The 16704-nt window shown below is 52.6% G+C and overlaps 1 long non-coding RNA gene across 1 annotated transcript; it reads right to left on the bottom strand.

Annotated features, from left to right (window-relative positions):
• Positions 1 to 8043: 8043 nt before the first annotated feature.
• Positions 8044 to 10541, bottom strand: LOC139077332 (uncharacterized). Its single transcript, XR_011529748.1, has 2 exons — positions 10257 to 10541; positions 8044 to 10139 (listed from the first exon to the last, which is right to left on the bottom strand). It is a non-coding gene; the product is annotated as an uncharacterized lncRNA (long non-coding RNA).
• Between the last annotated feature and the right edge of the window lie 6163 nt (positions 10542 to 16704).

Here is a 16704-nt window from a genome sequence, read left to right as displayed (position 1 = left end):
GGCGCAGGCAGAGACATGGGGGCCCTCCCCTGGGACCCTTCCCCAGGGACTGTCCTCAGTTGGTCAGCCAGCCCCGCTCTGAGTCTTCCCCATGTGCAGAGCCTGTCCTGAGTGTTGGTGGCAGGGCAGTGAGGACAGAGTTGACCAGGCCAATGTGTCAGATGTGCTACACCCTCTAGATAGGGGAGGAGCCTGTTGCCACCTGCTCGCAAATGCAAGATCCCCTGTTTGGGGCAAGGCTATCACCCTGACCTGCCCAGATGGGCTGCTGAATTTCCAGGTCATCCAGTGCAACAGAATTCTAGTGAAACCTCAAACCCTTGCATTGTTGTTGGTGGGGTGATTAAGAGTGTGGCTTCTGGTCTCAGGCTGCCTGGGTTCGAATTCTGACTCTGCCACTGATTTGCGGTGTGACTTTGGCCAAGTCCGCTAACCTCTCTATGCCTCGTTGGGAGAAAGTAGGAGCACCCCCTTATAGGGTTGTTGAGAAGATGGAGTGAACACATGAAAAGTGCTTGGACTAGGGCCTACCACAGAGGACGTGTGCGATAAGGGTGGTTTGTTCATTATCAGGGGGCAGAGTGGAGGAATAATTGTGGCAACATGAAGTTAATCGCCTGAAGCTTCCTGGAGGCAGGGAATGTGGGCTCTGATTTTGGAGATGGAGACTTGGCAGGGCCGAAGGCGTGAACTGTGGGGAGGGACAGAGCTCCCATCTGCCGGGTGTGTGGGGGCCTGAGAGGGGCAGGGACTTAAAGATGTACCTGGGGAGAGAGGGAAAGGATGCATTTCCCCAGAGCCCCACTCCCAGCCAGTCTTTCTCCAAAGCTCCAGCTCTAACTTGGGGTCACATGACTGCTCTCTTCCAGCCCTGCCAAGGTGAAAAGATGCTGTTTGTCATGGTGACCTTCCCAGAATGGAGCTTATTCCAGAAATCCAAGCACTTCCGAGAGGCTTCCAGTTGTACCTGGGTTCTCTGGACCTGCTGAGGGACGAGGCAGGAGAGAAAGGTGCACAGGCTACAAACCTGGAAGCAGACAGTCCCTGGGGTTGGGTTCCGGCTCTGCCACTGACCAGCTGTGTGACTTGGCACAAGTCAATTCGCCTCTCTGGGCCTCAGTTCCCTGGTCTGTGAAATGAGATTAAGATCCACACAGGAACCAAGGAGGGGTCATTCCTGGCCTCCAGGGCTGTATACTTCAGGATCCGCTCAGCCCGGCTCACCCCACAGCCCCTCCTGGGGGTCCTCAGCCCCTCCTCCCATCTCTGGACACTGTGGTTGCCAGCAGGGGGTGGGGAAGGGTCTGGGTGGGAGTGAGAGCCTGGGATGGTGTACTGGTAATTGAGGCAAGGGTCTGCCAAGTCTGATTTTTGGGCAAGGCACCTGGGCCAGGGGGCTTCATCTCTGCAGAGATGTGAGGGGGGAGCTGCTGGCTGGGGATTTTATCTCTAGGGGACCGGTTTCTGGAGAAGCTAATTTCAAAACCATCTTTTCTTTTACCTGTCAATAAATGTTATGTATATTTGTTGTAGAAAACTTGGGAAATACAAAAAAGACAAAAAAGGAGATAAAGTTCAGCCATAATTCCACCACTGAGAGACAACCATGATAAGATTTGTACTTTTTTAAAGTACACACTCACACATTCACACACTTAGACACTCACACACACTCCTGAACATTCACAAACATATTCACGTTCATATACTCACACATATTCACACATTTACATACACATATGTAACTTTTTATTATAGCATAACATACTTAATGTACAAATATCTCAAAAAATTTAGAAACAGGATCATAGAATCATGAATACATTACCATTTTGTAAACTGTTTTTTTCACTAAACAAAATATTGTGAACTTTTCCCCCAGGTCACTGAATATAATTTGACTTCAGTATAATTTAAAATGACTGTGCAGTGCCATCTTTGGGGTATATGGTAAGGCATGTCATTTTATCAATTCTCAATTGCTGGTCATCCAGATTATTTCTAGATTTTTGCTAGTATAAACAATACTGTGATGAACATCCTTGCAGAGAAATCTCTGAGGGGTAGCTAATTTTGCAATTGTTTGTTAATGTGTCTGTCTGCCCCGAGCCTGGAGTGGGAGCCAGCTCTGCGTCTGATGCACTAGCTTGGCTCCTGGTTCACTGTGGACATCCAGTAATTGTTGAATTGAATTGTATTTCTGGAGCTGATGCTCAGGACTGAAGAACTGGTATGGTGGGCTGATCAGGAAAGAGCCCACCTTTCCTGCTAGAATGCTCAGGGGTCCCCAGTGCCCCTAAGTTGAACCTGCCACCTTCTCTTAGGGAAAAAACATTCCTAAGCCCAGAGCCACTGGCCTCCCTGGAGGGCTGTCCTAGAGGCTCACAGAACTGCCTCCCTTTATCTCTTATCTTCCTGGGCAAACCACCCATGGCCTCCCCCTGCCAGGACCCTCCCGCTTCGTCATCGTACCCCCATCTCTGACTCATTTGAGTTCTTTTGTTGTGTCTTCAGGCTGAAGGCCCAGCCAACAGAGCCCTTTCACCTGCTCACTGCTGCAGGAGCAATGTTGGGGCAGCTCCCGGGCTCCCCATGACAAAGTCCCCTCTGCAGCCCCCGTTTTCGACAGCACAGCCCACTTGGCCCTGGGGAGGTGCCCACACCGCACACCTCCACCCTGCCCCCTGGTCTGCTGCTGCTGCCCATGGCACCCAGGAGCCTTTGTCACTTCCCCTCGGGGGCTCTGGGCGATGCTGTCATTCTTCCTCACACAGATTTGTAGAATCAAGGATTTTGGAGCTGAGACCCAGCTCCCAGTGTTTCAACGGGCCTTTAGAAAAAATGTAAGAGACAAAAACCAAGAGGTAAAACTTACCACTTTAATGTCCCCTCTCAAGCTTCCCTGCTCCCAACCTCTGCAATTTTCTCTTTTTAATTCTTATCTTTTCTTTTCCTCTCCTTTCTCTCCCTCTTCCTTTCTCTCCTTTCTTTCTCTTCTCTCTCTCTCCTCTCTTCTTTCAGCTCTGACACACTCTCCCAGCCTCCTGTCCTCATTTCCCCCCTCTCCCCTTCTTTTTTAAGTTTTTTTTTTTCTTTTAACTTTCAAGGTCATTCCGGACTCCTGACGCCGGCAGTCCCTCGGTGAGACGTGAGCGCCACTGGCGTCCGTGGCCTCTGTTTCCGTGGCAACCCAGTAACCATTAATTTTCAATTAAAGGAGACAAAAAGCTCGATGACAGCTCCAGGTCTGCTGAAGATGTCAAGAATCTGTATTAATATACAGCAAGAGAGCATAATTGTGTGTCCATCTTCCAGAGCAGCGAAAAATGGAGGGATAATTACCAGCTCGAAAGCCACTCTGTAATTTAGTTCTTACTGTCACCACAGCCCTACACATTAGCATAAATTAAAAGCGGAGTTTATTGTTATCAAAGTGCATTGATATCGCCAGACCCGCTTTCTTCCTTTTAACTGTTTGTCGTGGGTGAGTGACTCCCCAACTCTCGCTGGGTCTCCCTGGGGTGGGGAGAAGGGCCCGTGCAGGGGCTGCTGAGGTGCGGATACTCCCTTTGGAAGGTCTTGGCCATTTCTGCCATCCTACCTCCAGGCAGATGGGGACAAAGGTCAGGGCGTTGCCCCTCTGAAGGGGTCTGGGGATGGTGGTGGCGGGGAGGGTGGGGGGCTTGGATACTCACTCACTTTTCATGTGGGGCTGCTTTGTTTTGCCCAAGAGCCCTCCAGCTCTTTTCAGAGGGGGCTGCTGCCCATCTCGGGGTCCCACTTCAGTGCCTAGTACAGGGCAGAGCAGGTGATGGGCACCGAAAGCCAACCTGTTAAACAAAGGAATGAGTGAGTATCCAGGGGTCTCCTCTCCTGGGGTGGATGTCAGCAGGGGGCCTTCCTGCTTTTCCAGTTCAGGGAGTGGCCAGCTCAGTGTGAAGATGCTCGCCCCCCCCCCCCCCCCCCCCCCCCCCCCCGCAATGTGGGCCCTCTAGATCCCCTGTCTTCTTGTTGCTTGACCATCCACCCCTCCCCTCCTCCTGCCTGGGTCCTGCCACCCTGCACACTCACCTCTGAGTAGTTGGAGCGTCTCAGTGTCTCGCTGCCCCGGTGCCGGTGACAACCACAGAAATCATGAATTTCCGTGAATGGGGGATGTGGGGTTTTCTTGTATTCTATCCAGAGAGAGCTGTCCTTCAGAGGGGAATTTAGTGTAATTACCCTTAAGGGAGCGATCCTTACACAGTCAGTCACAACACTGACCTCCTGGCTGAGATCTGACAGCAAAATTACAGGCTGTGTACTCAACAGAAGGGACATCCTCCTTTTTGGGAGGGGGGGGGTGGAGGAAGGAGGAGGGAAAGGAGATGCAGAGGCTTTGAAAAGAAAAGTGCAGGCTTCCAGCTGCCAGGCAAGCGAGTTCTCCTTGGCAAGGCATCTGTGGGGCAGGGAGAAGGCGCCCAGAGATCCCCTGGTCCTTCTGCTGGTTCTTGAGGAGGGTCGAGGGGGGCCCTCAGGTCTGTGATCTTAGCCGAAGTTCATCTTCTTGTAGGTAGAGTTTGCAGGGTACTAGGAATTATCTGCTAAACTACTCCGGCACGTTTCCCCAAACATCTCTGTCCCTCGGTCTCTCAGGGTGCCTGAAATTGCTCCGTTCCTCATACCTTTGAGTTAACACATCCTTACCCTGTTAACTGCCCCTGGGTTACCCGGCAGGACTAACATGCTGGCCTCTCATGGCAGAACCCTAAGGACACAAGTCAGGCAAGTTTTCACGAGGTAATGGAGGAAGTCTGGAGTGTAGGCAGATCTCCGTGGACTGTGGAGCCTCGAATAGGGCCCCCAATCTCACAGCTGGGAGGGATCCCCAAACTCCTCCCAGAGCAGGGGGCCCCTCTGCTTAATCTCCATCCAAAACTCAGCAACCTCTGCTCACAGGACTCCCATCAGCAGGAGCTCACCAACTCTCAAGAGATCCATTCCACTGCTGCACCGCTCTCGCTACTGGAAAATTCCTCCCGAGAGCAGTGAAAATCTGTTTCCCTGGAATTCCCACCTTCCGTTTGGAGCCCAGGAACAAATCTAAACTTTCCCCAGTGGGACAGCCTTGCAGCTGCATGATGACAATGCTCAGTGATCCAACAGCTTCTTCAATTCTGGGACCTGCTGGGCCCATCACCAGCCAGCTCAGCCTCCCATGGAAGAACCGAAAAGGACTCTGAAAGAATGAGAGAGCCCAAAATACACCTAATGTTTACCGAGCATCTACTGTGTCCCAGGCACAAGCACCCACTGTGCCCCCTTCCATCCTCCCGATCGTCCTGTGAGGGCAGGATATATTATTCCCATTTACTGGAAAGAAAGACCCAGGGAGCAATAAGTCACTTCACTTGCTCCAGATGACCTGGCAGGCAAGGGGCAGAGCCAGGACCTGAGCCCAGACTCCTGCTCCTGGCTGAGGGCTTTCCTAGAGAATCCAGCTGCCTTTGTCCCCAGACTCCTCAGGTACCACGAGTCCTGTCATTAGTCTGCCTGTCTCCCCATCTCCAAGATGCTTTGCTCCAGAGATGCCTTATCTCCTGTCTACTTGGTAGGGACAAGGAATTCCAGGGGAAGCCCAGCTCAGGTCCTGCTTCCTCCCTGAGAGCTCCCCTGCCCTAATAATTGCTTTAACGACAACATCCGCCATTATTTATGACCACAGGACCATGCTCCAGAGCTTGTGCCATGCGTTTCACACAGGGCATTTCATTCAGTTCCCCAGGTGTTGCCCTGGCTGAGGTTCTGCCTGGACCCCTCTCCCCTCTGAGATCTGCATCTCCTTCAAAGCCACCTGCTCAGTTAGCCCAAACCAGACCATCCATTCCCAATTCCTTGTACCCTGCTCCATTTCTTTCCATAGCTCCCATCACCTTCTGCCTCTTTTTTTTTTTTTTTTTTAAGATTTTATTTTTTCTTTTTCTCCCCAAAGTCCCCTGGTACATAGTTGTGTATTTTTTTTTTTTAGTTGTGGGTCCTCCTAGTTGTGGCATGTGGGCCGCCGCCTCAGCATGGCTTGACGAGCGGTGCCATGTCCGCGCCCAGGATCCAAACCAGCGAAACCCTGGGCTGCCGAAGTGGAGCGTGTGAACTCAACCACTCGGCCATGGGGCTGGCCCCCATCACCTTCTAATGTAATATGTAATTTACTCATTATCATGCTCATTGTCTATTTCCCTCCATTTTAGGTTCCAAATGGGCAGAGACTTGGTTTATTTTGTTTACCGTTGTATCCCAAGCACTCAGAACAGTATCTGGTATAAAGCAGGTACTCAATGCCTGTTCGTCAGATGGAAAGAGGAATATTCAAAATCCTTTGAGACAGGCGTGTTATTTTCACAACAGAGAGGAACTAGGGCTCGAGTTATGGGGTAGGTGGCTTGTCCAAGGTCAGAGCCTGCGATACCCAGATTCGAGTCCTCCTTTATTTTGGGCTGCTGAGTATGGGCCATCTGGGGTGGGCCCTGAGCTGGGCCTGTTCTGAACTTTGAGTTGGGGGCGGGGCAGCGGGCTTCCCGGGGGATTTCTGCCTGCAGCCAACCAGCAGCTCCTTCTGGGAGCCCCTCCCTGCCCTCCTGACAGGGTGAGGAGGGCTCCTTCCCCTTCCTGCAGCTCCTTTCCACCCCCGTGTCCTGCCCCAGCCTGGGAGGGGCCTGCAGGTGCAGTCCAGCTCGCTTCTCTCCCCTGACAACTCCGTCCCTGCCTGGGCTGGAGTCCACACCCACAGGCCCTGGGCGCCCCTGGGAGGCCCCCACCCTGGTCTCTGAGTGGCTCCTCTCCCTTAGATGTGAATCCGGGCCCCAGAGTGGCCACACAGAACATACATCTTAAACAAACACTTCTCCTTGCTGTTTATCTCCCTGGCCTTTAAACAAACTCTTTCAAAGGTTTCTGCTGATAGGAGAGATTTACTGAAAACCATTCCTTGCTTAAAAGCCCTGGGTTTACGCTGCCTGGGTGGGGGCAGCGGGGCCTTCAAGCCTGGGGTTTCTCTGCCTCTGGACCACATGTTTATCCTCCAGGCCTTGATAGAGGAGCAACACAGACTAATCTTTATGGAAAAGAACATAAGAAAAGCAGGAAAGGGGAGGGGTGGAGACCGGGGGAGAGGTTTGCTTCTTGTCATTGACTCCAGGAGGCTGTGGCGGGTCTGGCGGGGGAGCGCCCACCCCACGGCACCCCTAGGGGGCGGGGTGCAGCGCCCAGGAAGGGAAGGGTGCGGCTCCCTTGAACTTTGGACAGAAGGCCCTTGGGCAGGTGAGCCTCTTCTTGGGCCCCCACCCCCAGACAGAGGCCGCCCCCAGACTTGGGCCTCTCCCAGTTGGGGGCCAGGCCGGCAGGGCAGCAGTCACATGACGGTGTTTACTCCTGTATTCAACCCACATTTAGGAAGCACCTAGAGTGTGCCAGGACCTGGGGTACAGAGTTGAGTAATCGTTAACATTTATTTCAACATTTCTGTGGGCCTGGCACTATTCTAAATTGTTTACATGAATTAGCTCATTCAATACAACAGCCCCAGAAGTAGATTCTAGAATTATCCCAGTTTTATAGAGCGGGAGACCAAGGCACAGAGAGATTACTGGGCCACACCCCAGAGGTTATGGTTTAATTGGGATGCAATCTGGGCATCCTAGTCTAAAATGCATCCCAAATGGAAAGCTACTACCACTGGGATTGACAGTCTTTTTTTTATTTTTTTTGAGGAAGATTAGCCCTGAGCTAACATCTGCTACCAATCCTCCTCTTTTTTGCTGAGGAAGACTGGCCCTAAGCTAACAGCCGTGCCCATCTTCCTCTACTTTATACGTGGGACACGTACCACAGCATGGCTTGCCAAGGCCAGCCCCGGGACTGACATTCTTCTTGCCCCCTCCTCGTCCTCCCAATGATACAGTATTTCATCAATTCTAAGGTGCACATGTCTCTGAAATCTGAGATGTGTCTCTCAATCCATTGACAGCAGCATTTCTTTCTTAGTGGAACATAAAACAACGGTGCATCTTACAATCTCCAGTTCGAGGGAATTTAGTCATAGACAAGTAACCTCTGCTACCTGTGGGGCCTGGGCTGGGTGGTTTGCACACATTATCTCATTTAACCCACCTCCCAAAGTTTTGAGATAGGTCACAGGAGCACCTCTGATGAGCAAACTGAGGTGCCAAAAACTTAGTAACTTGGCTAAGAGCACCCAGCTAGTGGGAGGTGGAGGCAAGATTTGAACCCACGATTAAGTGGCCTAATATTTATTGCTGACCCTTGAAAGGGGCTGTATACTTTTCAAGCTGTCTTCACGCTGATTTTGTCCGTTGAGGAAGACTCTGAAATCCAGAGAGGTGAAGTGGCCTGTTGTTCTAAGTTGCACACCTGACTTCTCAACCAAGAATGTGCAAGACCCGCTGGAGTTTCTATCGATTTTGTTTTTTTAAACCTACCCCGGCTTTGCAGACAGAAGCTGCTCCTAAGTGGGGAATGGGGCCGGGGAAGTGGGCCAGGGCAGAGGCCTCTGAGACTGTGGGCGGTCCTGGGGTCCAGGCGCTGAAGGCTGGAGCCAAGGCCTGTCCTGGATCCTGCCAAGGGCAGAGGCCCTGGGCAGGGGCAGATGCCATTGCAAAGACTCCTTGACTTCCTACCGGAGCTTTGTTTGTGACGTGCAGGGCTGTGGCTGCAGGTGGGGAAGGGAGCAGAAGGCAGGTAGGAATTTCCACTCCTTCCTCCCCATCGCTCAGGAGGCTGGAAGCCACTGCCCCTCCTCCATGTTTACCCTGAGTGGGCCACACCCATCAGGATGGCACAGACTGACACCCCCTTTCTCTCCCCACCTGCTCCAGGCCAAATATCTTTCCCTTCACCCTGAAAGCTCTTTTCAGCACCAGGCCCTGAGCTGGGCTGGGCCTCCAGGGAAGAAAGGCAGAGTGTGAAGAGGAGGCTAGGGGTTGGGTGAGGTAAGATGGGAGATGGCAGGTGGTCCAGGCCAGGACAGAGTTATTCGAGTGACTGTCTTGCCCTCGTCACATTTCTTTTTGTGTTATGTTTTTATATAGTGACATCTAGTTTCTAAAACCTTTCCTCCTCCCCACCAATTCTTGCTCTAAGAGACTTCACTCACACCAAGGTAAACATGACTGATAACAGCATCTACACTGGCCCTTTCAAGAGAGAAGCCCATTTTGGCAATGGCCTCTTTGTTTGTCCATTCATTCTTTGATTACTTGACAATTTCCTTCGGCGTCCCTGGAGACCCTCCATCCCCTCTGAAAGCCTTAGCTGGGACATCTCTGAGCCCTTTGGTGGGCTGCTGTCCAAACTTTGGCCTTTGCCAATAATAACAACCCCCTCTTCTTATACAACTTGTAGGTATATCGGCAGCAACCCAAGCTCTCTTTTTCACTATTCACTGAAAGGAAATGTAATTCATCCTCATGAAAAAAAATTGGGGGACTTTGGCTTAAATGAAAGGGATGGTGCTCTAACAGTGGAATTCCAGGAATCAGCTCATCAGTTTATTCTGGTTTGGCGGAGGGGCTGAACTCCTCAGGGCATTTGGGAAGGAGTCCACCCAGGACATCAGACCTTGGGTGGAATTTCCTAACGGGGCCACTGGCAATCAGAGCTCAGGATTTGTTTCTCTCTCTGTCCTTCTCAGTAGAGAAAGGGCTGACTCTAAGAGAAAGGAGACAATTCTAAGCTCGGAGCTGGAAGAGACCCAAGAAATCATCTAGTCCAGTAGTTTACAGAGGGTAGAGGGGCTTAAAAGTGGTACAACCCTTTAACGAACTTAATTCACACTGAAATCCAAAATATAAAACAGCTAAGAGTTCTCGCTCTCGTTGAAGTGGGGGTGGGGGGCTGGACCCGCATGTTCTGCTCTCCCGATTACCCCCTGAAATGGTCCAAGCTCCCCTATAGAACTCCAAAGCTCGAAGAATGCATCTCAAGTCCACAAGGAGCTAGTTCAGTGATCCATTCTACAGACAAGGAAACTGAGTCAGAGCATGATGAGGAGATGGTGGTCCTTCGGGTCCTCCACTCTCCCGTGGCCTGTTTGTGGTTCATGTTAATTCCCTGGACTCGTGATGTGTCCTCCTTTCCAGCTCGACCTGCAAAATCCAACCACCCTTCAGGCTCAGCTCAAACGCCACCTCTCGTCGAGCGCTCCCCCATTCTCTCATCCAGTTCTGCTCCCCCGCACCCCGCCCGCTGTTCCTGGGGCTCACTGTGTTTGCACTGCTCTTAGGATCAACTTCTCTCGCATTTCTGTTCATCCAGAGCAGGTCTCCCACTGGACCACTGGGCTCTCTGTGGTCAGGGACATCTTTTTTGTCTTAAGCATCCAGCCCGTGAATAGGTGTGCAGGCACAGGGAAGCTGTTGACATGTTTTCTGGGGTGAAGGTGAGACGCTTTGCCCATGGGGCGGGGTGTCTGCCTCCTGGACAGCCCTAGTTCTCATCAGCTCAGCGGGGACAGCGTTGCGTTTGATTAGACGGTTGCTGGGAGACCTGAGGCCGGGCGGAGGAGGGGCCACAGAACCTTTAGAGCCTGGAGGGAGGGGCCCTTCCATCCCAAACTGGCCCCTCCCCCAACCCCAAGAAGACGGAGAGCAGAAAGGGGGCGGGAGAAGAGAAGCCAGGCCCTCACACCTCCCACCACCACTGATTTCCCTCTTCTCTGGCATTTTAAGAGCTCAGACTCAAACCCTTCAAGGGCTTTTGAAACAATTAGATTAGCAAGTGCCCAGAGCTCAGTCTAATAGCTTAAAAGCCACTTCAGGCTCCAACGGACCCAGAGTAAAGCCTGGGGGTGGGGTGGGGAGAGACCCGAGAGGCACTGTCGCCCTGCTTCCCAGGCCTTTCTTGGTGACCAAGGGCTGGGCCACAGGTCATGCCAAAAAGGGACCTTCGATTGTCCCCATGGGCAGAGCCACTGTAATCTCTCTGTCCCTTGCCCACCCCACCCCTAGAGAACCCTCACACTTAACCCTTCTCTCATACACCTGCTCGTGCAAATCCCAGCATCCTTGGGGTGGGGGTGGGGGGTCAGGGCAGGTGTGTCCACAACCACTTTTGAGAGTTAGAAACTGACTGGCCCAAGGTCAGCAGGTCCAGAAGGGTCAGAGGCGGCCTTGAGGTGTCTGGCTCAAAGATGACGCTGCTCCTCTGGGATCTTTTGTGATTTGGGCCTGAGGGTCTTTTGCAATCTCTAAGTAAGTTCCACCTCTCCATCTTCCTGCTTACTCTTCCCCCCAATCCTGGTTTCTGTATCAAATTCCTCTCTCTGGCCCAAGACATTGCCATGCTCCCTATCAGGTAGGGTCACATCTTCCCAGGAGCCTTCGAGCTCTTCCCTAATTTGGCCTGACCTCACCTTAGCTCCAGCCCACCTCTTACCCTCTACTCCTCCACCATCCAAATGAAGACACCCATTTATGTGCCCAGCACCAGGCCAAGTGGTGGGGACATTGGGATGAATAAGTCATGGACACTGCTCTCAGGTGACACGATCTAGTTGGAACATAGAAATATAAAGAGATTAATTTCTTTGCCAAATATTTGTTGAGTACCTGCTAGGTACCAGGTGATCTTCTAGGCTCCAGGGACATCAAGGAAAACAAAATAGAACAAGGCCCCACACTCATGGAGCTTATATGGTGGAAGGAGAAACAGGAAGCAACATATAAGCCAAGAGATATATCATCTGCCAGGTAGAGATGAGTGAGTGAAGGGAAAAAAAGCAGCAGGGAAGAGAAGGATCTCGGAGGTGGGGACATTTGAGCAGAGACCCGAGGGAAGGGTGGGAACAGCCTGTGCAAAGGTCCTGAGGCAGGGGTGCCTGTGTGTTCAAGGAGGAACAAGAGGCCAGTGTGACTGGAGAAGAATGCATGAGGGGAAGAGATGAGGAGATGAGTCAGAAGGAACAGGGGCCAGACCATGAGGGGTTCTGTAGTCTCAGTGAGGTCTTTGGATTCTAGAGTGAGATGGGAGCCATTAGGGATATTGAGCAGGGAGTGACATAAGCAAACATATGTTTTACAAGGCTCACTCTGGCTACTGGTGTAGGACAGCCTGGAATGGGGGCAAGAGTAGAAGCAGGGAGACTAGTTAGGGGGCTACTGCCACAGTCCAGGCAAAAGATGGTGATGGTTGGTGTTGGGGTATTGGGAAGTGGTCAGATAGATAGATAGATAAATAGATATTTATTTATTTTATTATTTTTTTTTTTGAGGAAGATTCGCTCTGAGCTAATGTCCGCTGCCAATCCTCCTCTTTTGGCTGAGGAAGACTGGCCCTGAGCTAACATCTATGCCCATCTTCCTCTACTTTATATGTAGGACACCTGCCACAGCATGGCTTGATGAGTGGTGCGTAAGTCCGTTCCCAGGATCTGAGAACAGGTGAAACAATTAGATTGAGTCAAACCCTGGGCCACTGAAACTGAGCATGTGAACTTAACCACTGTGCCACCGGACAGGCCCCTAGAGATAGCTTTAGTACAGCATAGACGCTCTATTATGAGCACACAAGTCAGGGATGCCTGGCGGACCTGGAGGTGGGGCTGGGCTGTTGACAAGAAAGGATTGCGGAGGTTTGATCACAGAACTGAATCTTAAATGAGGAGGAATTGGTCCAGACAGGAGATGGGAGATGGGCCAGAGGGGACAGGAAGCGCTGAGGTGCGTGCTTCACGTGTTACAGGGAGCTGGGAGCAGCACAGCCGGGCCAGAGCGTCATTTAGAGGCAAGGAGTAGTGTGGGCAGGGGCTGGAGCAGATGGGGGGGCTGGCCCCCAAGGGCCGGGAGCCAAATGGAAGAGTTTGGGCTTCCTTCTGTGGGCAGTAGGGAGCCACAGAGGGTGTCAGGCCTCACCGCATCCTAATCTGATTTGTGCTGGAGAAAGATCTCTCTGGCTGTGGAGAAGGTGGGTGGGGAACTGGCAGGACTGGGGGCTGGGAGGCCATCATGAGGCTGTCGCAGTGATCCGGTGGCAGGTGAGAGTGGACTGGACCACAGCAGCCGTGATGGGGTTTGAAGAACTGTTTAGAAAGGAAAGTGGCCAGGAGGTTCAGACGCTGGCTGATTGGATAAAAGGATTAGAAAACAGAGGAACAGAGAGGGACCCACGTTCAGCTCCGGCACCCTTGGACCAGATACGAGGGGCCCCCACTTCAGGACCTCTTCCAGCGCTCCTCACAAGGCAAGGAGTCTACAGAGCCCACCGGGAGCCCCACTCCTCGCAGGTCACTCTCCACATGCCCGCAACCTCGGAATTCTCTTATGCAGGACCTGTGCGGGCTGCCTCCACAGTTCCACCCTCCAGTGAGAAGCGTGCCGTGCTGCAGGCCGAGGGCGGGCATGTGCACAGAGCTTGGGTGTGCAGACTGTGGGTCCACCGTGAGAGCTCTTGAAGCCCTTCTTAGCTGGAGGTGAAGCCTGGGGTGGGAAGAGAAAGGAGGCAGGCTCGGGGCAGGGACTAGGGGAGCCCAGAGGCAGTTTCTCCTTGTGTTGCCCTGTGCAGAACTCCAGGAAGCCGGAGAACTCGAAATGGGAACGTGGCCTTCCAGATCTTCAGAAGGTGTATGTGTCAGCATAGGAGAATGGAACACATTTTATTTAACAGTTTGTTAACTTGATTTATAACTTTTTAAATATTTAGACATATGGAATGCGGGCCTCCATTTGTACTTTTGCCCGTCCAGGAGGAGCAGTGGAAAACCCCCAGGGCCAGGATTATGTCTTATTAGCCTTGTTCACCCTCCCTCCCCCCACCCCACCCGGGGCTCCCTGGGCCTTGGTCATGTCCATCAAACTGGAAAGAGAATCAGATCCCAGCCTGACCGTGGGAGCTGTGGACTTGATGTGGCCCCTGGGGAAAGGCGAGTCAGGTGACTGACTGCGGAGGCCTTTGGATGGTGCGGCTGGGGCAGGGGAGGACGGACCGGGGCCCACAGGGTTAAGAGCAGAACTGAGGCACGCAGACTGCCAGGGGTTCAAAGCCCAGCTCTGCTCTTTGGGACTGCGTGGCCCCGGGCAGGTTGTTGCATCCTGCAGGGCTTCAGCGGCAATCCCTAATTGCCCCACCTCACAGGTACTGGGGGAAGATGCGGCGGGCATGTGGTAAGCTCTATGAAACATCTGCTATTACTATCACATAAAGTGGCCCGTTCAAGGGAACTTTCAAGCTAAGGGGCAGCTCCTGGCAAATCAAGGAAGGAGTCCCAAGTTGGTTTTGGTGCTGGATCTTTCTCTTCCCTCTTGCAGGACTTCCCCGTGGAGGGCCACTCAGTGATCCGGCTGTCCCTCCCAGGGCCCCCCGCCTCCCCCCGCCCCCCAGCCTCCAGGTGCCCCTCCCCCGACCCCCCCAGCCCCAGGGCTGTCTGCTGTTTCAGGTAACTCCCTCTGTTCTCTGCCTCTTCAAGCAACACCTCTCCATCCTCTCATTCCCTGGAGGCCTTGCAAGCAACTCACTTGCTTACTCTGGAGGCCCCTGTTCACAGGAAGATGCCCGTGGGCAAGAATGGGCCCAGCACTGTGCAGAGTGCCCTAGACACGTGGGCTCTTCAATCCTTTTAATAATCCTATGAGCATCCTATGAACGTAATCCTGTTTCAGACACTATTATCCCTATTTTGCATGTGAGGAGACTGGAGCAGAGAGAGGTTAAGTAACTTGCCCAGGAGTTCTCAGCGGATAAGGTACAGAGCCAGGACTAGTACCCAAGAATGTGTGGCCGCAGTCCATGCCTTCCCGTCGGGAATCCGGCCTTATTCCCAGCTCCTGTGACACGCCTGTCTCCTGGAGTTTAGACCTACTGGAGACAAGGCCCTGTCCCAGACGAGGCACGCCCATGGCGGGTTGTAGGCACTTAGCAGGACGACTGTGGGTTGATGTTCTGGTTTGTTGGGGAGAGGAAGTTCCTTTGGTTTCCCTCAGATTATAGCTGAGGACCTTCCAGGCAGAAATACAAACAAGCAAACAAACAGAACAGCCGTCTCTCTGCAAGGGCCCTGGGCTCTGAGTGGGTCTGGAAAGGAAGGACTTTGTGTGCTGGAAATTCTGAGGCTTGCTTTGGCCGTGTGGGTTCCAGTGGAGGGGACTCCTCCACTCTGACCCTGTTTTAGCCCCACAGCCTGTCTCTACTGGGGACCCCAGAGGCAAGCTGCTGACGGGCTCCTTGGAAAGCTGCCCGACTTGGGGAGCAAAAGCCCCTGACATGACACTCAGCCATCACTTGCTTTTTTTTTTTTTTTTAAAGATTGGCACCTGAGCTAACATCTGTTGCCAATCTCTTTTTCTTTTCTTCTCCCCAAAGCCCCCCAGTACATAGTTGTATATTTTAGTTGTGGGTCCTTCTAGCTGTGGCATGTGGGACACCGCTTCAGCGTGGCTTGATGAGTGGTGCCATGTTTGTGCCCAGGATCTGAACCAGCGAAATCCCAGGCCGCCAAAGCAGAGCGCGCAAACTTAATCACTTGGCCATGCGGCCGGCCCCCATCATTTGCTTTTGAGTGAAGACAGAGACATTTGATTCTGGCCCCTGCCCTCCAGAGCTTACAGTCTCATAGGAGGATGGGCATATACACCAGGGGAGTTTCATGTGGAAAGATCACCAGCTGAGGCCTGCCTTCTGGTCCAGACGTGAATTCGTTGTGTGACCTTGGGCAAGTCACTTACCCTCTCTGATCTTGGTTTCTCGTCCATAAAATGAGAAAGCTAGGGTTAATCACTGGGTTAAACCTTGGTTTTTCCTCTTAGCAATGGGACCTGTCATTCCAACAAAATCCAACACAGGACTCTGCCCAAAAAGTAGAGCTGCTCTGCTTCTGAGAAGTGGGGAGCCCACTCTGGCTTCTTTCTCTTCTTTTCCGATAATTGCTCTCAGTGTCTCTGATTGTAAGGCCTGAACCACACTGAGAAAGCTCAGGACAGCTTCCGTGGAGGAAGTTGGGTGGATTCAAAGGCTAGAAGGATTTTGATGCATAGAGGGGTGGAGCGGGCACACCAGGTGGGAAGTAGGATGTGAGAAAAGATGCAGACACAGAGACAATAGGCAGGGTCTATGCTGGCACAGAGGCAGCCTGGCTGGACCAGGAGTCCTACAGGAGAAGAGTGGACAGAGCCCAAGGAAGGGGTTCCCAGGTGGTATCCGTGGGGACTTCACAGGAGCATCGAGGGGCAATGATTATGTCTGCAGGCTCCTTCCTACAGGAGGGCGTGGTGTGCCCTGCTGTGAGCGGATGGGGAAGAACCAGCTCCAAGGAAATAGTAAGAATAATAGTGTCCCCTTCAGAGGGTTGTTTGAGGGTGAAATTAGTTCCTGTGCCTAAGGCCCCAGAACAGCGCCTGGCAGGCGAAAAGCACTGTAACAAGCCTTTGTTACACACATTCAGACCAGAGTGCGCCCTGAGGCAGCCAAAGTGGTGCATCCTTCCTGGCTTCTGGCCTAGCATTGGTAGTGATGGCCTAGAATTCGCTAGCTTCTATGCTCAACAATTATGGTGATTATGAGATGTGTATGTGCCTGTGTGTTGGGGGCGGGGGGTGGGGAGTGTTGCTGCAGGTGTCCTTCTGCAGCTCCCTGACACACACAGACTTCCTCCCTCAGTCCTTCCTCTGTTGCTGGGGTGCTCCTGGCCACCGTCCCACCCTCCAGAGCCCCTGATTTCCTTCC

This window comes from Equus przewalskii, chromosome 19, assembly GCF_037783145.1.
Source record: "Equus przewalskii isolate Varuska chromosome 19, EquPr2, whole genome shotgun sequence".
Taxonomy (NCBI): domain Eukaryota; kingdom Metazoa; phylum Chordata; class Mammalia; order Perissodactyla; family Equidae; genus Equus; species Equus przewalskii.
This window is presented reverse-complemented; position numbering and strand designations above follow the sequence as displayed.